The 22,707-nt window shown below is 47.8% G+C and overlaps 1 protein-coding gene across 7 annotated transcripts in view; it reads right to left on the bottom strand.

Annotated features, from left to right (window-relative positions):
* Window positions 1–17,606, bottom strand: part of CHD7 (chromodomain helicase DNA binding protein 7) — a 126,242-nt gene extending 108,636 nt beyond the window's left edge. For 4 of the 7 annotated variants that reach the window (XM_085221167.1, XM_085221172.1, XM_085221173.1 and 1 more), the window contains exons 1-2: window positions 15,812–16,269; window positions 14,230–14,333 (exon numbers count right to left, since the gene is read on the bottom strand). The gene's annotated coding sequence lies outside the window, so the exon portion shown is untranslated. Of the gene's footprint in view, window positions 1–14,229; window positions 14,334–15,295; window positions 15,314–15,811; window positions 16,270–17,466 lie in introns of those variants that run through there. The other 3 variants (XM_085221168.1, XM_085221170.1, XM_085221169.1) reach the window with 3 other exon arrangements.
* Between the last annotated feature and the right edge of the window lie 5,101 nt (window positions 17,607–22,707).

Genomic DNA, 22,707 nt, shown 5'->3' with positions numbered 1-22,707 from the left:
TTTGCTGGCATTACTTTAACCACATAGCAACACCATTCTGAAATTCTTTCAAGTTATTTTGTATACCAAAAACCTATACTTTTATATAGTATTTGTTTCTTGCTTCCTCTCAACAAATCCAGCTGACCTACAAGCACATTCATTTCAACTTCACTTAGGAATTAAAACCAGCCAATAAGTGTATTTGATACATGTAGGAGGCTACCTAGGAGGTTTCATGAGAAAGCTTAAATATTAACATATTAAAGTACAACCATAACTCCTCAACACCTGGAATGATCTCAAGCCCTTCATGACACCTATGGTCTTGGCAGGAAGAGACAGAAGAACTCTCTAAAAATTCCACTTTGTTAACTTCTGTGAACTCACAATTGCCACCTTCCAGAGCATCCATTTTGAAACAACTGCTCCTTCGTCACAAAATCGGTGAGTCCACCTCCATGAATAAGCACTCTCAAACAGCTCACGATCTTTGGGGAACAAACTTTTTTCCATTACTTAAGAGCAAAACTCCCAAAATTCAGTTGCTCAGTCTGAAATAGATATACGTGCAATATTTCTGCATACTTTGGAAGTCGAAGCAACTTTCAAGATAACCTTGTCTTTAGCAGAAATTATCACACGAAACACAAAATAACAGTAAATGCTCATGACTTCATGATTTCAGCTTGATCCTACCACTTTCTCAAGTACATGCCAGCTAAGCAAAGCAATATAATTCTCAAAAGCCCCCACAAAGCAGATACTATTTCTGCAAACTTTTAAAAATACACTAGTCACATCTAAACACAAAGAAACTCTTACTGTTCCACCACGGCTTCAAGCACCAAAGGTTTTTATACAGAGTGGTACTGTAACATGTCACATACTATGATAAAACAGAGAGACCTCAGTGCTAAACAGTTAAATACTATACTACACTAGAGGTTTTCACATAGGAAGCGAAGAAGAAGAAAAATCAAAGTTATGGGTCCTATGATAACTACAGCTAGATTGTAATGCTATTTTATACTGCATATTTGGACAAATGCACCAATTTACAATTGATGGGGAATTGTCATTGAAGGACACAGTCTCATACTTTGTCTCATTCTTAAATCCACGGCATTCAATTCAGGTTTCCATGCTACTTGTACAAGTCAGCAAGATAACTGATTTGCTGGCAAGAACAAAACAGGTTATAAAAGCAAATTAAACCATACTTCTCTGACACTTCTCTGAAGTTACGGTGAAACACGCAGTGTTTCACTGTAGCATTTTAACAAGATTATGGACTATTTCAACATCCAACAAATTATATTGCATTCACGTTTGTCCACATCACGTTTGACTTGACTACAGCATAACAGCTATTGCTAATGAAATTTATTAAATACATTTAAGCTTAGCATTTCTAAAAAGCAGCAACCACTAAAATATATTATTGGAGCGCTTACTTTGAAAAAAAAAAAAAGTATGAAAAATGAGGAAGCTTGGTAAGAGAACCAAAGTTGGACAAAATGGTTGCAAGTGACATACAAAAAATAGAACAAAAAACAGAGCAAAAACATTCAAAGGTAAACCAGAAGCTGGGGAAATTAACGCATGAAATAACGTTCTTCATGAAGAGAGAATTAATAAATAAAAGAACTAGCAAGTAAAAATGTAAACAAATAGCACATGCACAAAAGGGCAAAACAATAAAAGTTTATTTCACACAGGCCACATACGTGAAGCCTCCTAGAAAACCCAGTGGGGTAACGCACAGCCATGATACAAAATAGTCTAAGAAAACAAAGGGTTCTTGCATTCACTGTCACTGGAGAAGCTAAGGGAAGCTTTTCTTGGAATTTTTCCTTTCAGAAAGCCTCAAAGGTAGTTTTGGGTCAAGCTAAAGCAAACAGTAACAAGTTCCCAAAACAAGATGGTACTCAGCCAAGAGTTCTGACAAGCTCAAGGATAAAACAGCTTATCTATTCACCACACCATTGGTGTCAAATACTGCTTTCACGTCCTGAAATGCAGTCACACATTTAGTCTGTTATGAGCCATAGGTCAGCAAGTCCAGCTTCCCAGTGGGGTGAATATGGAGAAGATGCAAGAAGCAACTTCCATGGGAACATGGATAAATACAGACCACAGAAACAATGTTGGTGCCTTCCTATAGCAAAGCCCTGTGCTACTAATACATACAAATTCTTTGAAACAATTGATAAGAGGTCAAAGTCCAAGCTGACATGTATGTTCAAAATACATTTCAACTTCTGACCAAAGGTCCTCCACCACAGGTTCTTAAATGACACCACAACTGCAAAAGAGGAAAGGTGTGCACATGGGTAAGCAGGCTGTTCTAAACAGGAGAAAAGAGTTAGGAAAGGTCAGCTGAGTGTTCTCAGGTCTATGACAAGACCCGTGTTGTTTAGCATGCATGTAAATGATCAACAGGAGATGAGCCTTAAAGTAACTTCGCTGGTAAAAGCAAAGAGTTCATGTTGCTAAAAGTGAAAATCAAAAGCAGGAAGTGGCAGATCTTCATCATACCCAGCAAAGGTGAAATAAAATGGTGATGAGACTCAGCGTGGGTAAACAAAATGCAGCACACCTGGAAAAAAAGCAGCCTGACTGCTTCACATACATCTTCCTGAGCTCTGGTCCCACTGCCTCACTCTCAAGGAGATTTGGGGGCTAGAAGAGATGGATCTAGGAAGAGACCATCTGTCAGACTAAGCAGGCTATGAATTCTAAATGCTACGAGTAGTTCTGGAAAAATAAAAATTACTGCAGCAGAGATGATCACTGAAGTTGCTGCACAAGTCTGTGGAATACTCATATCCTCCTGCAGCACCGCTTCAGGAGTAAAATGACTGAAGGACCACAGTAGAGTGATGGGCACTGTGCTTCCAGCCCAGATAAAGGACAACTGAAGAGAGAACCAGAGAGAGCCTACAGAAGCACCAGCAGCACAGAGCAGGTAAGTAGGGAGCCATTGTTCCCTCTCTCTTAACAAGGAAACTAGAGAACATCAAACAAAACTAGCAGGTGGTAGGTTCAAAATAAAACAAATAAAAGGAAGCAGTTCTTCATACAATGTGTACTTAAGCTGCAGAATTCATTGCCACAGTCCCAATGGAAGCTAAGAGTTTACATAGACTGAGAAAGGACAGGGTGAATTCATGCAAGAAAAATTCATTAAGTGTTACCCATCACTTTTTCCAAGGAAATTCTGAGCTGTGAAGTTGCAGAGGCTGAGGGGCTCACTCGCTCCTGGACAGCCTCCACCAGGGCACTGCTAGGGATAACGCAGATCCTCGGGGCAGCCATTCTGCCACTAAAAAAGCAAGATTGTAACACAACTAACATAGCTCTTGAAAATATGCTACTTTGATAAACTTTCAGTATATCATTTTGCTTTCCTCACGCAAATAAACTGTATTTCAGTGCCTGTTATCACCACTCAAGTGTGATCACAACGCTTGGGAGCACATAGCACGAATGAGACAAGGACACCCAAAATAACGAGTATCAGACTATGCTGAAACACTACCATTTTTTCTTTGCATTAAGGGCTATTTCAATAAGGAAAAAAAATAACAATAATCTGGTTTTATCCACTTTGGAGCACTGGTGAAAGAAAACACTGGATGAAGGGAGTAACAGAAATACTGGCAGTACTCAACAGTGCAGCACAAGCAGGGCTTCTCTCATGCTACTCGATGGATCTTAAGTTCGGTTTCACAATAAATCAAAGCCAAATTGTTATACATTGAAATTTCAGGAATACTGAACTTGCACTAAATACATTTTTTTCACATCTCAAGGAGAAAGAGTTAAAACAATACAAAGTGCTAAAAAAAAAATAAATTAAAATGTTCATACTTTTTTCCTGTTTTAAACAGCAGCCGTAAGAGATAATATCAAGTCAAAGCACTGGCTTGAAGTTTTACTACCCTTATAAAAAGGTACTTAAAATAACTACAACATATTTAGGTTAAGCACTTAAAGGAATTACTGGAAGACTGAATTCAATCTTCAGCTCCAAGTCACCAGTCATTGTGCAACACCTTAGGTGCTGAAAACAAAACCTCGCTGTTACCTATTAAAGCAGGAACTGCGCTCATCATTCTAAACCTGGGACGTGGATTTTCCCCTCAAGAAGTGCAGAAGATGCAGCCATCGCTGCAACAAGCCCTTAAGGGCTGTGCCTCTCCACAGTTTCCAGCCTTTGCCACTGCAGGAAGGAGTGCAGCGGCGTGTGCCCCATACGGAATAACAAGCCTTCTGCTAAACCTCCACCCAACACAAGGCAGCACAAACCAGTTGTTGATTTTTCCAAGGCTCATAACAATCAAGGGTTTCACGAGTGTAGGAAAAGTGACCGTAAGCCCCATATTCAGATCACACCCAACACACAGCTGTTCAAAGAGGTTGGTTGGTTCCTGTTTGCTTTAGTCAAGGTTTGACTTGAGATGGAAGAAAACCCTCACAGAAAATATGAGACAAAATGGCAAATAACATAGCGTATGATAGAAACTACGCTCTTTCTACTTCTGAACTTCACAAAGGATTTCTAAAAGTGCTCAGTAGAAGACCAACTCTGCTCTTAAGAATAGTCTTCACTTGCCTCACAAGAGCAGCATCAAGACAAACTTAACACCGTGTAAATAACCACAATCACGTGATGAGAGCTGGTGCAAACACAGCAACTATTACCAAGCCCAGCATGGCAGACCTCAAAAGGCATCACTATGAGCCTGACGTACCTGCTGGGAGCAGCACTGGAGTCCCTGGCTCACAACTGCCTGCTGAGCCCACTAGCACTAAATGCAAGGAAAAGAAGAAAAGCCAGTTGACCATCCCAAGGGGCAAGTGCTGAGTAGGTATGTTGCCTTGTAACCTATTGATGTATATATCAGGCTAAGAGCAACAAATTCACTCATTAGAAATGAATATACTTATACCCAGAGCATAGCAGAACCATATCCTCAAAACTCCCCTAACCTTCAGCAAGTCCTGCACCGCTGCATGGACCATACATTAGCAACATCCATCCACTGTCAGCATCAGCGAGTAGGAAAATACCACCTCCTCCATTTTGGGGGCTTTTTGAGGCTACATGGTTTTTCAGTTCCTCTTAAGCACTTCCTGTAGCAATGCCCACCACTCCAGACACCTCCAAATTTAATCCACTGGAATAAGCAGCCTTTAAATTAAGGTGTTATAAGGTCATATAGCAAGCAAGATGATCGGATTAAAGAGGAAGTGGAGTTAAGTTAATACTGAGTCACTATTTTAAGTTCTGATTTCAGGACAACAGCATGATAGCTTTTCAAGTGTGACCCAGCCTTCAAGCAGGAAGGGTAAGAAAAAAAAAATATTTCTTTTTTAAATCTGAACATGAAATGCAGGACAAAAATTCATCAGACAGACAAGACCTGATCCCTGAGACAGATGTTTTACAGCTGTGCTTTGGGCTTCCTAATGTCCATTAGAGCTAGCACATACAACTCCTAAAGTAAACAAGCTGCTTTTAGTAACTACAGTATTCGCTCTGAACACACACAACGTGAGTCAGAGCCACCGCTCCTCAGAGCTTTCCCCAAAAGCAGTGTGCAACGTCCTCAGGACCCAGCTTGCAAGTCCCCTCTGCTGTTCTCCTGCCATCCCCGCAGCTCCTGAAAGGTCACTTTCAGATTTAAAAATGTGCAAGAAGGATCCATCTATGAGGCAGCACATTTCTTCCTATGGAGTAACACAGCAAGCATTCACCTTCCACTAAAGCACACACAGTTGTCCTTATTTCGAGAAAAAATGGAAAGGAAAATCCACCCTTTCACCTGTGTGATACCTTTCTGTCATACAGCAGGCAGTTTACACATAGAACTGCACAATAACCCTGGCTCTTCAGAAGCAAGCGGCTTCTCCTGATGTATTCCTGCTGCTCTGAAAGTCACCTAAAATTGTTAGGAAGCCTGAGCATGAGTTCCTGAGACAGAACTGCCGACTTTCTGTGATATGTCCACTCCTTATGAGAGCTATAGAGTGTCAAACAGCCATCTGTCTCTCCAAAGGGCAGCAGAAGACTGTGAAACAAGTACCCAAACAGCATGCTATTTTACTTGCAATATATTTTTCACCCATTTCAAACAACTAAGAGCAATGTGATTGTAATTAATCACATGCTCATTTCACCATGGGAAAGCTTCAGAACCATCAGAACAACACAGTCTTTGCTATCTATGAAGATCAAGAAATCTCAAACTAACGTAAGAATAATGCAAATACTTGGGATAAAGTTCCAAGTAACACAACCCACTGAATTAAACATTGATTTGATAAAATTTGGGACATACCATTTGGCTTTATGAACCAATGGAGGTTTATGAACCTAATGGAGAACTTTAAGCTTACCACAGAGAATCACACCCACAAAAACAACACAAAGAGTGGAGAACACACAGAACAATGCACTTTGAAGATGAAATACTCCAAATGTGAGCTCTCCAAAAAGCCATTTATACCTCAGTAAATCTCCTCAGCTTTTGCTCTTCTACCTCAAAAGGAAAATCGACTTCTGGACAGTAGTTTATTAATTCTAACAAACAGTTTAGAGCACGCCGTCCATACCATTGCTAGAATAAACAAATTTCAATATCAGTTTGAACTCAAGCCAGCACATTTTCCTTCTGGTGTCCTTTGCTTTGCAAATGATTATTCCATCTCTGTTTCATCCAGGAAGGTTCCCAGGCAACTGATCCAATCCACTTGCTCACTGCCACCAAAATGAAAAGATGAAAAGGGCTTGCTGCTCTCCAAGTCACAGGCCCCCCTCGTCCTTAGTACCAGCTCTGGTGTTCATCAGATCCTTTTATGAGCCAGTTTGATTCATTACAACAGCAAACTGCTCTCCATTTTCCCGGGTTATTTTTCTGCCATTTCAGTGAACTAAAGAGGTTCCCAGAAGGACCTGACAAGCGCAGCTGCTTTAGAGCCAGGCGCCTGGGAAGAAGGGTGCAGGGGGACAAAGGCAGAGTGGAAACTTCTCCTCGCAGAACAATGTCCTGCTAAATTAGCTCCGTGCGTTCCCCAACTCACATCCTGACTTACATGCGATTAGAGAGACCGTAAGGCAACACTCAATACCTTCCAGCTGTCCTAAGAGCTACCAAATAATTTAATGTACAAGAACTGTAATATGTACTCTCTATACAGATTTACATACAACACCACAGCAGGAAAAAAAAATGTGCTCTCGGAGATAAAAGATGAGGATGAGCATAACTCAAATAGAAGAGAATAGGTGAAGAAAGCTGTGGAGATTCTACTTCAGTTAAAAAAAAAAAAAAAAAAGCCATAGGAAAGTGACCACCAATCTCAAAAAGCCATATGACAAAGAAAAGCTACAAGAATTTCTGTTAAGGAGAAAACAGCGAGAACTTGGTCTCTTCTTCTGGGGCAGAACCCAAGCAGATCTGTTGCAGAAGGCTGGCATCCCTATTTCCTTAAATTCCTGGGGGAAAAAAAGCCTTGAGGGAGGCAGTCCAGCCAACAAGATGTTTCACCACATGCCACCAGGTTTTCAGAGCAATGCTTTCACCCTGGGGGTTGACTGATATCCTTCTTTCTGTGCCCATGCCACCTTACCCGAGCGGTGTACATTGTCACAGCACCCCAACCCCAAGAGCCCAGCTGTGCCCCCAGCCCCACACCAACCTCAGCAGGGTCAATGGACTGGCCACTCCATCCAGAGAGGCAGGTAGCCCGGTCTTCTTTCCTCAGAGACAGAGGGTGGTGAAAAGAGAAAAATGCCTCAGGAAGAGGAACTAGAACATTCCTGTTTGGTAGGGGAGTTTCTTCTGAGAAGAAAGGTGGGAGCGGTACTCTCCATCCGCCATTTTTTGGGAGCTAAAGCGGTCATTTTCAGTACTCCAAAGCCAAGCAGTCATTTGCTGCTGGCTGCAGGGAGAGCGAGGGTACGAGGCGTCCGCTCATTTCCTTGAGGAGGAGTCGTTTCAGAACTCGGTCACCTTAAACGTGCACTTCTTTAAATCTAACCATGATTAAGTGAAAAGGCACAAACCACTTCCCCCTTCCACTTTTCTTTTCTTAAGCTTCAATGCAACATCTCACATGCGTGACTTCTAAGACCGTCATCTTCTACACCACAGATCAGAACCAGGCTGGGAACTGCTCCCGCACTGCCCTCAACCAATTCTGCCAAACAACTCTTTTTCCTCTGCAAGGCTGCCACAAAGCTCCAGTCCAGACTGAAATAGGGTAAGTGCAATCCCCAAGAGCTGCTTGAGGCTGACCATTGCTGCAGAACTGTAGTACAGCTGAAGGGCAAGTGAAGGTGATGCCAGTTTTCCAGTGACCTCTCTGAAGATAGGTTGGAATTGGGGAATTGCATAGCTGCCTGTTTTTACTTCTGTACAAATTAACGGCCCACAACAAAGCACACCTCTGCAGAGATCACTTCCCCCTTGCTTGAGGCTGAAGCCTGCTTGTTCACTTCCCCTCCCAAGAAAGGATGATGAAAGCAGGGATGAGTAAGGCTGCACCCCATTCACAGAGCTAAGCAAATGCAAAGTGTGGCAGACACCTCATAACAGCACTGATAAATACAGTGAATTACTTAGCAGGTCTTTCCCAGACTTACCTCCTCAGGCATGTAAGGAGCCCCTATTTAACTCACTTCCTGAATGACTCCTTCCTAAATCAAGAGATTAAATTGCTTGCTGTAAGCTCTCAGTTTAATTCTTCACGTTTAGAACAACTGAAGGCAAGAATTACACTGTAATAGGAGTCCCTTCACTGGAGTTCAAGGGACCTCTGTGCTCAGGTAAGCGGTGGCTCAAATGGCACAGGGCCTGTGCTGAGGCCATCCTCACAAACCACCCTGGGACCTCTACCAGAAATCTGGACCTGAACTGTTCCCAGAAGCTCGAAGCACAGCCCAAGCACCTCGCAGACCTACAATCGGAGACAGGGACCTGTCTGCATCAACAAGTAGCCACTGCCAACCCAAGGTAGCAGAACTCAGAGCACAGCCTCAAAAAGCCGCAGGACTTGCACCTAGATGCATGCCAGGCAGTTCATCAGAACATCATCTTACACCTTACTTCAACCTAATAACCACAGTTACAGAGTGATTTCTGATCCCATATAAACACCATACATTCAAATATGAAAGTAGAAGACTCAAGCTACCAGGAACACCAGATTTCTGGACGTGAAAGATGCTCTGCTATCCAGTAATACATAGGTACAAGATTCTGAGAACTGGCACATCGCAACTACTAATTAAGATGCATCCCTGAAACTTACTAGTCTCTCACCTATGTGCAATGCCATCTCAGCCTTATCAGAGCAGTTTTCGAACATCTGTTAGCCTCACCATTACCTTCCTTTCTTTAATCCTCCTTCGATCGAGCATTAAAAACAAAGTCAGATATCCTTTCAGGTTGTCTTATTTCCAGCTCTAAGATTAAATACTAAACTGCTGCTCTCTACAGTCCAAGCTGACAAGTAGCATTTCAGCCTTGGATTTCTATCTCAGCAGCTCTCTAAGCAAGGAATATGCTGATACAGTACGTCACCATCGGCACAACCTCCCCGCTCACCAGCCCACACAAGTTGCCAGAGCTGAAATTCTGAACTGAGTTTCCCATTCCTATCCCGCAGGGGTTTGTTCCACATCCCACCAGGATAGCACTGCCCCAAAACTTTCTCTGAGGAAAACCTTTTCTCCTTTTTTTCTCCTGACACTGATCTCTAAACTTCTAAAATTACAGATTTCCTTCTGTTTCCCTTCAATTCTCTCTTGAAGAATGACCACTACTCCTTAGCATCTAGACCCTATATTTTTTAGCAAATGCTGTTCACTCTGAATAATCAACCTATAGGCTTCCTATACAGAGATTTGAGACAAAAATGTGTCTTTACTAAATCTTGACTTGATCCAGGTTTGGATCCACTTCACACCATCACAGCCTCTGCACTCCAAACCTTCTGTGCAGCTCTGAGCAGTGTCCAGACCCCTGCACTCCTCCACACACCCCAGATTTCACCATCTGGATAGGGTTAACCTGTAGCTTTGGGGTTACACAGAACAGGTGAGAGGACCAGACTTCTCACCCACACATATCCCACACCACGGAGCAAGAAGAACACACCTTACAGCTGTTTGTTAACTACTGAACAATGCAAGAAAGCAGTTTCCACAAACACAGAAGCTGAAGTGACAGAACTACATGGGGCTCAGGGCAGCTCCCCAGTTCTTTACATATTGGCAGCGGCATCCCCTGCACTGCGGGCAAAGAGCAGCCCTATTAGAGCTGAAATGCTGTTTATTCTGCAATGTGTCCTAATAATCTGAGGCTAGCAAGGAAAACACAACTCTGCTAAGCAAACAAAGAGCAACATCAATTGGAAAGAAGATTAAAAAGGAGGTAGGAAAGACACAGGCTGAAAAAGTCTATGGGAAAGCTGGGGATGAACAGGGGGAAGAAACAGGAAGAAATAATGTTTATATTTCAGAGCAAGACTGGCTTTCCCACTTAAAAGAAATGCTGCTTTGTACATCTGATGCGCACTTCCACAAAGCGCTTTTAGAAGGGAGGCTGACTCCCTTAGGTAGACAGAGATCAGGACAAACTGCTGAGTGGGCCTGCAAAATCACAAGGAAGAAATTCTGAAGCCGGAGACCTGTTGAAGTTATAGCAGCAAGCTCAAGTGAAGAGCTTAAGTGACTCAAGGTCATTAAAATTAAGGTGCTTCTAAAACCATTTGGTGTGGGACCTTCCAGCATGGTGCCTGCTGCCCAGGCAGGCAAAGTTACCGTGGTGCGATGACCAAGGGGAGCCCAAACAGAACAACCTCTAGGATCAGGCCTTGAAAAATGTATTTTTCCTCCCAGAACCATCAGGAAAAAGGCAGACATGTCGGCTGCAACAACTTTTTCCACACAACTGATTCCCCAAGTTATTTATTCCCGCTGTTCCCTTCAAGGCCCTCTCGTCACAGCAGCTGCCCATGGCACAGGCAGGTTACAGGCAGCCCGGTGGAAGCCCAGCAGCACCACACCCCATCACTATATAGGTCACCACAGAGCCCTGTGCCACGCCAGCCAGGCCTCCCGGTTAGCTCCTATACGCCAATAAGCTCGCAACGTCACGTGCTATGGCACCAGGCTAACACGGCGGCTTACATGATAATTAGCAATCTTCTCCCGAGTTTAACTTTTAGATTAGGATGGTTACATTGAGCAGTGTCAATTCTTGCTCTTCAGGCTGGAGCTGCCCCAGCAGCAGGATGCACAGAGCAGCAGGCGCTGCACAGGAGGGCCCGGCAGCACAGAGCAGGCCGGCCTCCTCTGAGGTGCGTGTTTACATCTCTGAAAAGTCACAGAATTGGAAGCTAGCAGCTAATCAGCTTTTGTATACTTAAGAATATCCTTAAGAGCTTTGTTGTCATATTCAGGCGCTCGGAATGTGTCCTTTAGGTCACAGAGGCTTTTTTTTTTTTTCCTTCTAACATGTCTCCCTACCATCTTCCAAGTATTTTTAACGCTGAACTATGGGGCGGTATTTCCATGGACGCTGGCCTCAGCAAAGCCATGGAGAGCAGGTCCCAGAGATGGGAAGGAACAAACGTGGGGAACTCTTTGTCAGCATCCCAGCAGAATCCCAATAACAACATGGGATGTTTCTGCACACCATGCCTTACTCTGTGCTCTGAAAGAGTTCTAAAATAATAATAATAACTGCATCGGAGTTTTCCTTTGCCTTTTCATTCATACACAAACAATACCCCAGACTTCCCTCCATCAAAGCCCAGCGGGCTGTAACTGAGCAAACAAGCTGTTTGCATAAATAGGGAATGATGGGAAGGGAGAAAGTTAACGTCTGTCCTAACAACTAAGCTAAATCAATGCAGTCCATTAATATAATAACTTTTCTACCAGAAAACTGAGATCTAAAGCTTATTCCGTGCACAAAAGACTCATTTGTAAAAAAGATGATTGTTAACCAAAATTTGCTATTTTCTCATAGAGACAAGAAACTTAAAAATAAGATACAGGTATTTATTACACTTATGGGCACCAGCAACCCAGGTGCTCAGCAACCTGCTTACCACAGACACACAAAGAGGTCAGGATTAGGGGAACAGAGAGCTCGAGGCAGGTGCCAGCAGCCTTGTCCGAATAACACCAGGTTCCCTATGGCCAACACAAGCCAGCAGGCCCTTAAGGCTTTCCAACCAAGAATATCAAAATAAGATGAAGAGGAAACAAGGGGTGGAAATAAGACACACAATTTAAGGTGATGCACTTGTTTACTTCTGCCTTCTTCCTTCCCGGCTACTTTTCCCCCTCCTCCCAGCTGAGCGACCTTTACGCACCACGTCATACACTGGAAATCAAACAAAACCAAGCAGCCAGATGCTCCAGGATGCTCAGGATATGGCAATCTGCAGAGCCTCAGCACAAGGTTTTAAGAAGCACTGGAAAACCTGCAAAGTTCCTGCAACTTGGGCCTCGCACCTCAGCAGAAAAAAAAAAAAGAAAAAAAAAATCACCTCTAGATGTTCAGTTTGTCCTTGCTTTAAAGCCATGTTGCTCCCTGGCACCAAGGACCATCTTCACATATAGAGCTAAGTCCTCGTGCAGCACCTGGGCAAAGCTTCTCCCACCTTGGGCTTGTGCCACCCTCACTGGCACTCCGCTCGTTCCACGTGTCACCAAGCCCTAATATTATCTGAACGTTAATGAGAAATACCACAGACATTAATCAAAAGCTTCTCAGTGCCCAACAGTAAACAGCTCTCCAAAACAGCCCCGGCTGAGCTCTCTGCACAGAGCTGGAACTCTGTGATGCTCCTGGGACCTGGACAGCCCCAGGGTCCACACTGACCACATTCAAAGAAGAGTGGCTACAGCACCCACCTCCCACCAGTGTGCCAAATTCTGAGTGCAGGGTGCTGCAATATCCCCTTCCGGTCGATATTTTTACAACACCGCATCCTTAAAAATTATTATTTTCCCCATAAGAGCTGTGCGATCTTCAGTCATGATCACAAATTCCCTTAATTACAGAAGACGTGATGAAACCATTGCAGACTTCTACCTGAGCAAGTTTGAAAAGTCCAGCCAGAATTGACAAGAATAACAGAAATATCATTACACTGCTAAATATTTAGTGAGATATTTGGTCCAATATGATTATCCAATTAGTATCAGGGAAGCACTAATTCAGTTAAACTCACAGTCACAAGCATTTAACATTCTATCGTGCAGCTTTCGAAATGATCCTTTATCTATTTCTTATTGAAAGAAATAAGCTTAAAAACCCCTGGAAATAAGCACATTAGGTTAAGAGAAGAACAGGACAGATGCCGTGCCAAGCTCTGGCATTCTACAGTGCTCCCACAGGGGAAATTTTGTTTTGTGCAACTGTTCCAAACTTCCAACGGTGCCCAATACTGAACACAATGACTTTTCCCTGGCAGTTGTGGGTTTCTCCCAGAGGAGAAGTGCCCGCAGACCCCACACACCATAACTCCAGCAACAAGGAACGGGCAGTGCTCCCACTTCCAGCAGCCAGAGATGGGCAAGTGTTGAGCACGTCATTGTTCTCATCACCTGTTACGGTCCTCAGAAACAAACGGTGAACGTTCTCCAGACCTCATCTGATGTTAGAAAGCATCATGAGAATTTTTCCACTGCTGTTACGGAGGCAGAGCCCTCAGAAGCAGCCCCCTGACAATGCGAGTGCTGCCAAGTTTGTCAGCAACCCCGGTGCCTAGCAGGGGCTGTAAGCACAGCACCACGATTTTTTGCTCTTTCTTTCTTTTCAAATTAAAAAAAAAAAAAAAAAAAAGCACAAAAAAAAAAAAAAAAAGCACTGGAAACTTTTGGGACAGAGCAGGAGAGCTGTGAAGTTGCTCCCTGTGCAGTGCCCGGCAATGGAGGGGGCTCTGCAGGCGCGCCCCCAGCACCCGGCCACATTTAGCTTTCAGCCTTTTTATTATCACTGTCAATGAATGGGCCCCAGTCAAATTAAAGCTGCCATTTTAGGTTAAAGACTGGAGAGCCTCTGTTGTGCAACAGCGAGACAAAAACACTCAGAACGACAGATGCGGCATTCTCATTGGGAAAAGACGGATTTCAACTTTCATTAAAAAAAAAAAAATAATAATAATAATAATAATTACGGATCATGCTTTTAGTATGAATTATATATTGATACTCACACATTACCGCAAACTAACGGGATTTATAATTGGGGGGAATCAGCTCCCCGTGCTGCTAAGGTCATAGTCATTAAGATTTTTTTGCCGTCGTTAGAATGGATGATCTGTGAGGAAATGAACAGAAACATGTTTTGTTCAACTTGTTTGTGCCTCGCCAGTCCCGTATAGCACGAGAGAGAAAAAAATAAAGGGGGTGGGGGGAGGGAGAGGGGGGAGGCGAACACATTCTCCCGAAAGCCATCTTCTGGATAAACACAGCCCCGCCGCCACGGGAGCAACAAAAACCGGGGCGCACATCGGCACGGAAACAAAGTTACCGCGCTGAGGTTACGCCGATATTCCCCGAGCCGGGAACCCGCGGAAGGGCGAGCGGCCGCGGATGGAAAATGGCCCTTATCGGGAGTCGGAGGGCACGCTCGGCTCTTTCCCAAACGAAAACAAAGGCGGAAAGTGGGCAAGTGCGGGGCGAGTTGCGCGGCGCATCCAGCGGCCCCGCGGCGGTACCGAGGGAACTCCCCGGGCGCTGCTACTTTTCTTTTGTCCATTGTCTGTTTAAAAAAAAACTCCTTCGGACCGGGGGCGAGAGTGACCGAGCCGGGAAAGAAAAAAATAAATAACAACAACAATAAAAAATAAACAAAGGAAAAAAAATAAAATAAAAAAGAAGAGGAGGGGGGAAAAGGTCGGGGGGAGGGGGAGAGAGTCCCAGCGTGGGAGCGCGTCCGCTTCCCTAAGGCTACCGGGCCGCACGCCCGCGGTGGAATGATGGCTGCTCGCTGCCTGCACGGACGGACACACGGACGGACGCGCGCCCCGTCCGCTTCCCACTTCCAGGCGCACGCAGCCGCTCCGTCGCCGCCTCCGAACGGCCGTGCGGCGGCTCCCGGCGGGGCGGCGGCGGTGCCGCTGCGTGCGCTCTCCCCGCGCTCCCCACCGCCCCCGTTCCCCGACCCCACAGCGCGGCCTCCGGTAACCCCCCCCACCCACCCCCGAGCCCCGCGCTCCTTTCTTTCCCGCCGCCCCCTCCCCGCTGCCCGCCTGCCACCGGAGCAGGACAATCGCGCACCGGCACCGCGTGCTCCTTCCTCCTCCTCCTCCTCCTCCCTCCGCCCGCCTTCCTGCCTCCCTCCGCTGGGGGCTGAGCCCCATGTGCGGGGCCGAGCCGGGCCGGGCCGGGCCAGGGCAGCGCCCTCACTTTGTTACAGCGCTTCCCGTGCCGTCGGCAGCGTGGTCAAGCGCGGAGGGGGGGGGGGGGGGGGGGGGGGGGGGGGGAGCGCTCCCGCCGCCCCCACCGAGCACTTGGCGCTCAACTTTTCCCGCAAACTTAACGAGAGGAACCGGGGCGACGGGGTGGGGGGGGGTGGGGGGGAGAGAAAGGGGAAGGGGCGCCGCCGCTCCGGCTCCCCGCTGCCCTCCCCTCCCCCGAGGCGGCCGCAGCACAACAAAAAGCCATTTACACCGGGGGAAGCGCCCCGCTGGGACCCCCCCCGGCCCCGCCCGCGGCCGCGCGGCGTCCCCCTGCCCACCCCCGGCCCCGTCGCCGCTCCGCGCCCTCCCGCCCGCCCCCTCCCCGGGCACTCACCGGGGCCGACGCGGGGCCGTCGGGGGCCGGCGCCCCCCGCTCGCTGCTCGCTGCCCTCCGCCGAGGGCCGGGCGGGAGGGGGGCACCCGGCGCGGAGTTGGTGCCGCCGGCCGGGGGGGGCGCGGAGCTCACACACGCACACGGAGTTGCTCGCTCGCCCCGGGGCCGGGCTAAGAGGGGAGGAGGGGGCTCCTCGACCGGGGCGGGAGGGAGAGGGGAGGGAGAGAGGAAGGGTCAGCGCGGGGTTCGGGCAGTTTCGGGCTCTCCGCCGGGTCCCGGCTCCGCTCCGCTCCTTTGTGTAATTTCACTCGATTCAAGTTTAATCCGATAGTTCCCGAGCGAGCGAGCGAGCGCGCCCGCAGGAGCCGAGCCGAGCGAGACACCAGCCAGCCAGGCGGCTGCCGCGGCCGCCCCCTCCTCCTCCTCCTTCCCCTCCCTCCGTCGCCACAAGGCGCGCCCCCGACACCGCCCCCTCCCCGGGGGCGAGCGCGGCCGCGCGCTCCGCCCCACCGCGACGTCACGGCCCCGCCCGGCATAATTTATGCAACAAAAAAAAAAAAAAAAAAGGAAAAGAAGAGAAAAGAAAAAAAAAAAAAAAAAGAAGAAGCGGCAGCGGTGGTGGCGATGATGGTGGCGAACCGGCCCAGCGCGGGGGAGGGGCGCAGGGTCACTAACCGCCCCCCGGCCTCGGCCCCGGAAGCGCGGCGGGAGGCTGCGGGGCGCGGAGCGGAGCGGAGCGGCGTCCCCCATGCAAATGCCCCGGGCGCTCCGCCCTGTCCGCCGCCGGGGCCGAGGGGAACGGGCCCGCAGCTCCGCGGGTTCAGCTCCGCGTCCCGGGACGCTCCCGCGACCGCTCGGGGCCGGGCCCGGAGCCGGGAGCGGCGCCGCGCGGCATCCCTCGGACCGGCCTCGGGGTCGTCCCCCATTGCGTTCCGCGGGGTCGAGGCCTCCCGCCGCGCCCGGCGGACTTTGTCCTGGCGGCCATCGGGCGCTGCCCGCGAGGCCCGGCCTCGCCTCGTGGGCGCGGCGGCGGGCGGAGGGCTCCGCGCGGTGCGGGGCGGTGTGCGCGGAACGGGCTCCGTGCGGGGGAACCGCGCAAATCCCGTCAGAGCGCGGGCACCGGCAGCGCGCACTAGTCCGTCGGAGCCGCTGTGGGAACTGAGCGAGTCTGAAAAGTGCGAGGGGCTGAAATGTAGAAGTAGCACCGGGATGCTGTGTGTGCCGCTGTGTGGGAGCTGCGAGGCAGCGCTCGGTGAAGAAACTTCTTTTCCTCGCTGCTTGTGGCAGGTTGAGAGGGAAACTGAAGCCACTGCCAACGGGAGCACCCGAAGCTCCGCTCGCTCCCGTTCCACGCGCCCACCTCAGTGGACGCTCCTGGGCCCGGTGGCCACATAATGCCTCCCCTGTTCCTCACAGTGGTCTTCCATAAAGTTAAAAATAGCGAGTGGAAACTGTGTTGAAAATCACTTGAAAGCAGCACATGCCCGGAGAATGGCTCCACCAAATTTGCTTGGTTTATGATGGTACTATTTTTAAAATGCGTCTCTCTGCTGTGTGAAAACAACTGCACAGAGGCGTCCTCCCTACTGAATGCAACCAGTTTCAGTTTACTCTGTTTTCAGCTGAGAGCAAACAGCCCTGCAATGGTTCCTTACCTGGCAGCCTGGTGCTGGGCGCGTGTTGATGAGTTGCCTCCCCACCCCGGCGCCTTGGCACGGCACGGGAACTGCCCCTGCGTTCAGAGATTGGAGTTCCCCAGGAGTCAGGGCCGGGAGAAGCTCACTGTGAGACGAACGGCAGCAGCCCCGCGGCTCCCCCTAGAAGCTTGTTTCAGTTTCTTGTTGAGCAGAAATCAGATTGCAGAGCTTCCGAGCATAGCAAATGCCTCAAGAGCGGTGTGGTGACAGGATCAGGCAATCACAGGATTGCGGCCGTTCTTCAAAAAGCGTGTCACTGTGTCACCGCAGCAAGAGGGAACGCGTGTGGCAGCCTGGTTCAATCGTGCATTCCAAGAAAAAAGAAAATGCTCGCATCTCCCATGCACACCTCCTTCTGCAGGAACAGAGCCAGATTCTCTCGCCCTATAAGGCAGATCTTCGGCCAGGTCTATGGAAGAAGCGGCTCGCTGCGGGTCGTGCCCATGGGAAGGGACCCCAGACATTGCTCAGAGCCAGTGGGCACCACTTTGACAAAGCGAGTGGAAGCGGGGAAGTCACCAACAGTAAGACATGGAGAGTTGGGGAAAGCGCTCAAAGGTGTGAGTCAGCCCTCACGAGGCAGGCGTTAACACACATGTGCGCTACCGCAGCGAAAGACACAGCCGAAATACATCAGTGCATTTCTGCTACGGAGGAAAAGTTTTGAAACTGACTCATCCATCGGCCTGTCCCCAAAGAGAAAGCCATAACGCCCCCGGTTGCCAACGCGCACCATGAGGCGCCATAGGAGAGCAAAGAGACTGTGAGGTGGAAGTCTCAGTGATTAACCTTATTGGTAAGAGCTCATTAAAATATCCAGGAGATGACAGGGATGAAAATTCCCTTGTAGTCACCCAGCCCTTTGTGTGCTGGCAAGCTGGGTAATCCACATGATGCAGGCAGCCATTTGGCTAGCAGATTAGAAAGAATTTGCATTAATGGCTGAGAATTTCGACAGCAGTTGCCGAGCAAGGGTATGTGCACTGACAGAGCCTGAATGCAATGCTGCATTCACCTTACTAGGTAAGGCGAGGTGGGGACACAGTGTGCACAGCCGAGCAAGTCACTCGCTGAGACAGGCATTGTGACGCAGAGATAAGGTAATGTGCTCTGCAAGAAGGGAGGTGGTGAGGTTACGAGGCAGAATTTACATGTGTTCTGAAACACTGCTCTCACAAAATGCAAACGATTCTGCATCACATGGAAATACCAAGGAAGGTTGCTTATCCAGAGGACTTTGAAGAACCAGCATCTGTTTTACAAGGCAGCTATAGTGAAATGAAGATCTTAAGTCCAGACATGGTTGTTCAGAAGGCAGGACAATATTTGACAGCACCAATTCCCCAGATGTGACTCCTTCCTAAAAACTCAGTTGATGAAGGAACCTGCAGTTCCCAAGGGAGTTCTGTACTGATGTATCCAACTCTCGTCGCCTTCTTATTCCACAGCCTTTTAGTTTTCTCTCAGTGAAACTACAACGGGAGCTAGAGCTCCTAGACCAGGAGCCCTGTGCCCTCCAGGCAGCTCCTGCACCATGTTTGGGGTGCAATGTTTGGGGCGCAGCCCAAAGCACTGCACTTTGTCCTGCAGTGGGGGAGAAGCATCTCCTCAACTGCACAACCCCTAGACACACTCACACTTTATTCCTCTCTAGGTATTACTGCAGAGAAATGGAGAAGAAGTAAAAAAGACAAATGGTTTCTCTTTCTTTCACAACTGAAAGTTTTACTCAAAGCTTCTCAGAAATTGGGCAGCAATGGAAGAACAGGAGGCTGAGGGGGCTAAGGGCACAGATGACAATGATGTGCCATACGCTATAGGAAAACAAAATCCCTTTCTCTAGAAGAAATTGCTCACTGATGTACCGCAGGCTGACATGCTGCACGCACCCAGACCTCGGTTAGTGGCAGGAAGTGGCAGGCTCGTACCAGAATGAACTTCATGAACATCTCAGGGTGCCGGGAGCATGGTGCTGCACGGAGCCACCCTGTGGCACCAGCAAGCCAAGGGAGCGAGGGCCATCAGGGGATAGACACGTGGTTGCTTTTTGCTCATGTTGAAAGCCAGGCAGGCAGGAGTGGCACGGGCTGGCACCAGCCCAGCAGCCACAGCTACATGGGCAGCTCCTCAGCTGGGGAACGGGCACCGTGTGCAGTCACCCTGGGACATGAGCCTCACACTAAGAGTCCTGCAGCAACAAGCAGCATCGCTCTCACAATTTGCTCTGCTCTCTGCTAGTTTTCTGGTATAGCAACAACATTAGCTGGGATGCAGCAACTCGTGCTCCCACTACAGAGGTGATAATCCTGCCCTCCTCCTCCAATTAGACTTAATGTTGTCAGAAGCAAGATTTCCTCTTAGCTTTCCATGTGAGCTCTAAGGTCTAACACGTCAGTGAGTGACCTCAGCTTGCTGTCTCTGATCACCTCTAGATGCAGGAGGGGATTCCACGGGAGCTGCTCTCCCGAGCCGTGTGCTGTTGGGCTGTGCCGCTCTCTGCCATCACGGCCAGCTCTGTTCTCAGCATGTTAAAGGCTCCCACTTCCATCTCTGCTGGTTCAGAACACTCCTCATCTTATATGGCGAGTCACAGCTACCGGCGTGCCGACGGCTTCTGACCTTTGTCCTTAATAAATGGAACGCATCATATCTCAGAATGAAGTCACACACCTGACACACGCATCAGCTGACAGAAAAACACAGCGGCCCGCCTGCTTAGCAACACGCTGCCGCCGCCACTTCCTCCTCGGCGCAGGGTGCAGCACAAGGGCCGGCTCGGGGCGCCCATGACCGGCCTCAGGGTCACGTCCTCTGGCTGTGAGCAGCACGTCCTGTGGCCGCCACGTTTCACTGGGGCGGGCAGGGAGCTGCCGGCGTGGGGACACCGTGCAGTCAGTGAGCTCGTCTGTGGGAAAGGGAGAGGCTCACGTGCTTCCTTCAGCTTTCCTTCCACAGTTTTCAATGAGGTGCTGAGTTACTTGTGCTGAGTTGGAGTAACTCGTCACCATTATTTTCTTGGCTTTAAGCATTCCAGAAACACCCGGGTGCTAAATTCCGGGATATGGTCAGAAATACTTACAGAAGCAGTGGTCAGTTACATACAGCATGACGTGATTTAGAAACACATCCAAACACCCTCGGTAATACCCTTGACAAATAAGTGTAAACTAGTTACTTTAGCTACTTATGTTCATTGAGGAAAAGATACATTTTAAATTGTTTCTTGAATCTGTTACACTAAAAATGCCTGAGGGACAGCTTAAATGTGTTACATTTAATTTTTTTTTCCATCTATTTTTTTTGTAAATGCTTCATAAAATTGCGAGACAACAACAACAACAACAACAAAATAAATTTCTTTCAACAGATAAGTGAGATGTGCTTTTCTCTGATTCATTTTCTATCCTGAAAGAGGATCAGCAAACCAGATGATACTGTCTTCTCATTAAACTCAGGTCCAGCCCGCTCCCTGCTCACTAAACTTCCAGAAAGAAGACTGCAAGGATCTGGGGAGACCATCTGGTCACAGCGGCCGCACAGAGATAGGATCAAGTGGGCAGACAATCCCCAGCAGATGTTTGTCTAACCTGTTCCTGGAAGCCCTCAAGGAAGGAGATACCCCAACTTCCCAAGCTGCTTGTCCTGGTATTTCACTGGGCCAACCTAAAAGTTGCTGTTGCATCCCCTCCCACTCTCCTAACATCCCACCTGAACCATTCTCCCACCCTTCCCATGCCCAATCTAAAGCATTTTTCCTTTATACAGATTAGTTTAACTCAACTTTCCCCCAGCACTCAAAGACCTCTTCTTGCCTTGCACACTGGGAGAATTTATCCAAATCCCTCTCACACTCAACATACTGATTTCCTTCACCACGTACTTTTATACTCTACCTTCCTTCTTCTTGCCCTGAACTGTTCTTATTTTTCAGCAGAGAAGACCAAACCAAAGGCAGTGCTATAGCTGAGGCCTCGCCAGCACTTGTGGAATCATCCCTACATCTCACTCTGTGACTTACATATGCCACCTATTGATAAATCCTAAGAGAGCATTGGATTTTGCAAAAGCAAAACTGTTGCCAGTTGCTGTTTAGTTAGTGATTCTCTCCGCACTCATGTAACTATCCAGCTTGCTTTCTGCAAGAAATTGGTGATTGTTTTAATTGAATTTCAGTTTTCTGTTGTTAAGTTCATTTTGATTTCTAAGCTGATCATCCATAGCAGTCACCATCCGCCCAGCTTGGTGTAATTCAGACATTTCATAAACATGCTCTGCATTACAGCAATCCATATTCTTTTTTGTGTTTTCTCACACTGCACTTATCACAGTAGTATGTCAGTGCCTTACAGCAGAGCAATCCGTGACATCTCTTCTGTCTCCTTCCCTCCCTATCTCGTCCTTTCCCTCTCAAGAAGGGCGGGCATGGAAATATTGTTTCAGAAAGTTATCAGACAGATGTAAAAGCACCATACACTTGTAAGGAGGAGACAAAATAAATTGTTCCATCCCCTATTTCAGACTCGCCCCTGACAATAGCATCTCATACACAGTTATGTTTAAAGTGTATCACAGTTCTGCTGCGAGGGAGTAGCAAAGTTGTCAGCTGTGATCTCCACTCCACTGGCACAGGATGGGCCCAAGCTGAATATGAATCAGCATCGTATGGAGGACAGGGATAACATGCACACACCACAGCTTATATCACTTAACAGCAGGCACTGGGAAGCTTACTTTTTCATACCTTCTTACAGTCTGGCCCATGTGCATGTCCCTTGTGCAGCACTTTGTTGCAAGAAAAAGAAACAACTACCTGGCTTTGATCATCGAGGGACATAAAACTATGCATTGCTCATTGCACTTAGCAAATATTAAAACTTGAATTTAATAAAATGCACTCTGATAATATCTCATAGGCGAAATGTTGTATCAGATTTCATGAGATGCACTTGTCATTCTAGCTGACATTACCTGAAAGCAAAGGTGTTCAGCACCCAGAAGCACCAACCATAAAGAAATAAATCCAGAGCCACAGATCAGCATATAAACCACCACATCCTTCTAAAGCCTCACTTAGTCCCCCTCCATTCTGCTTCTTTTCTGTTTCTGTCATGAATCCAAAACTTGTTTTGTGTTTAAATACCTCAGCTCTGCAGCACTGAGAGAACTCCCCTGGAAACCACCCAGAAATTCACCTTTTGC

This window comes from Meleagris gallopavo, chromosome 3, assembly GCF_905368555.1.
Source record: "Meleagris gallopavo chromosome 3, MGAL_WU_HG_1.1, whole genome shotgun sequence".
Taxonomy (NCBI): Eukaryota; Metazoa; Chordata; class Aves; order Galliformes; family Phasianidae; genus Meleagris; species Meleagris gallopavo.
The sequence above is the reverse complement of the archived record's forward strand: the minus strand, read 5'-3'. Positions and strand labels throughout refer to the sequence as shown.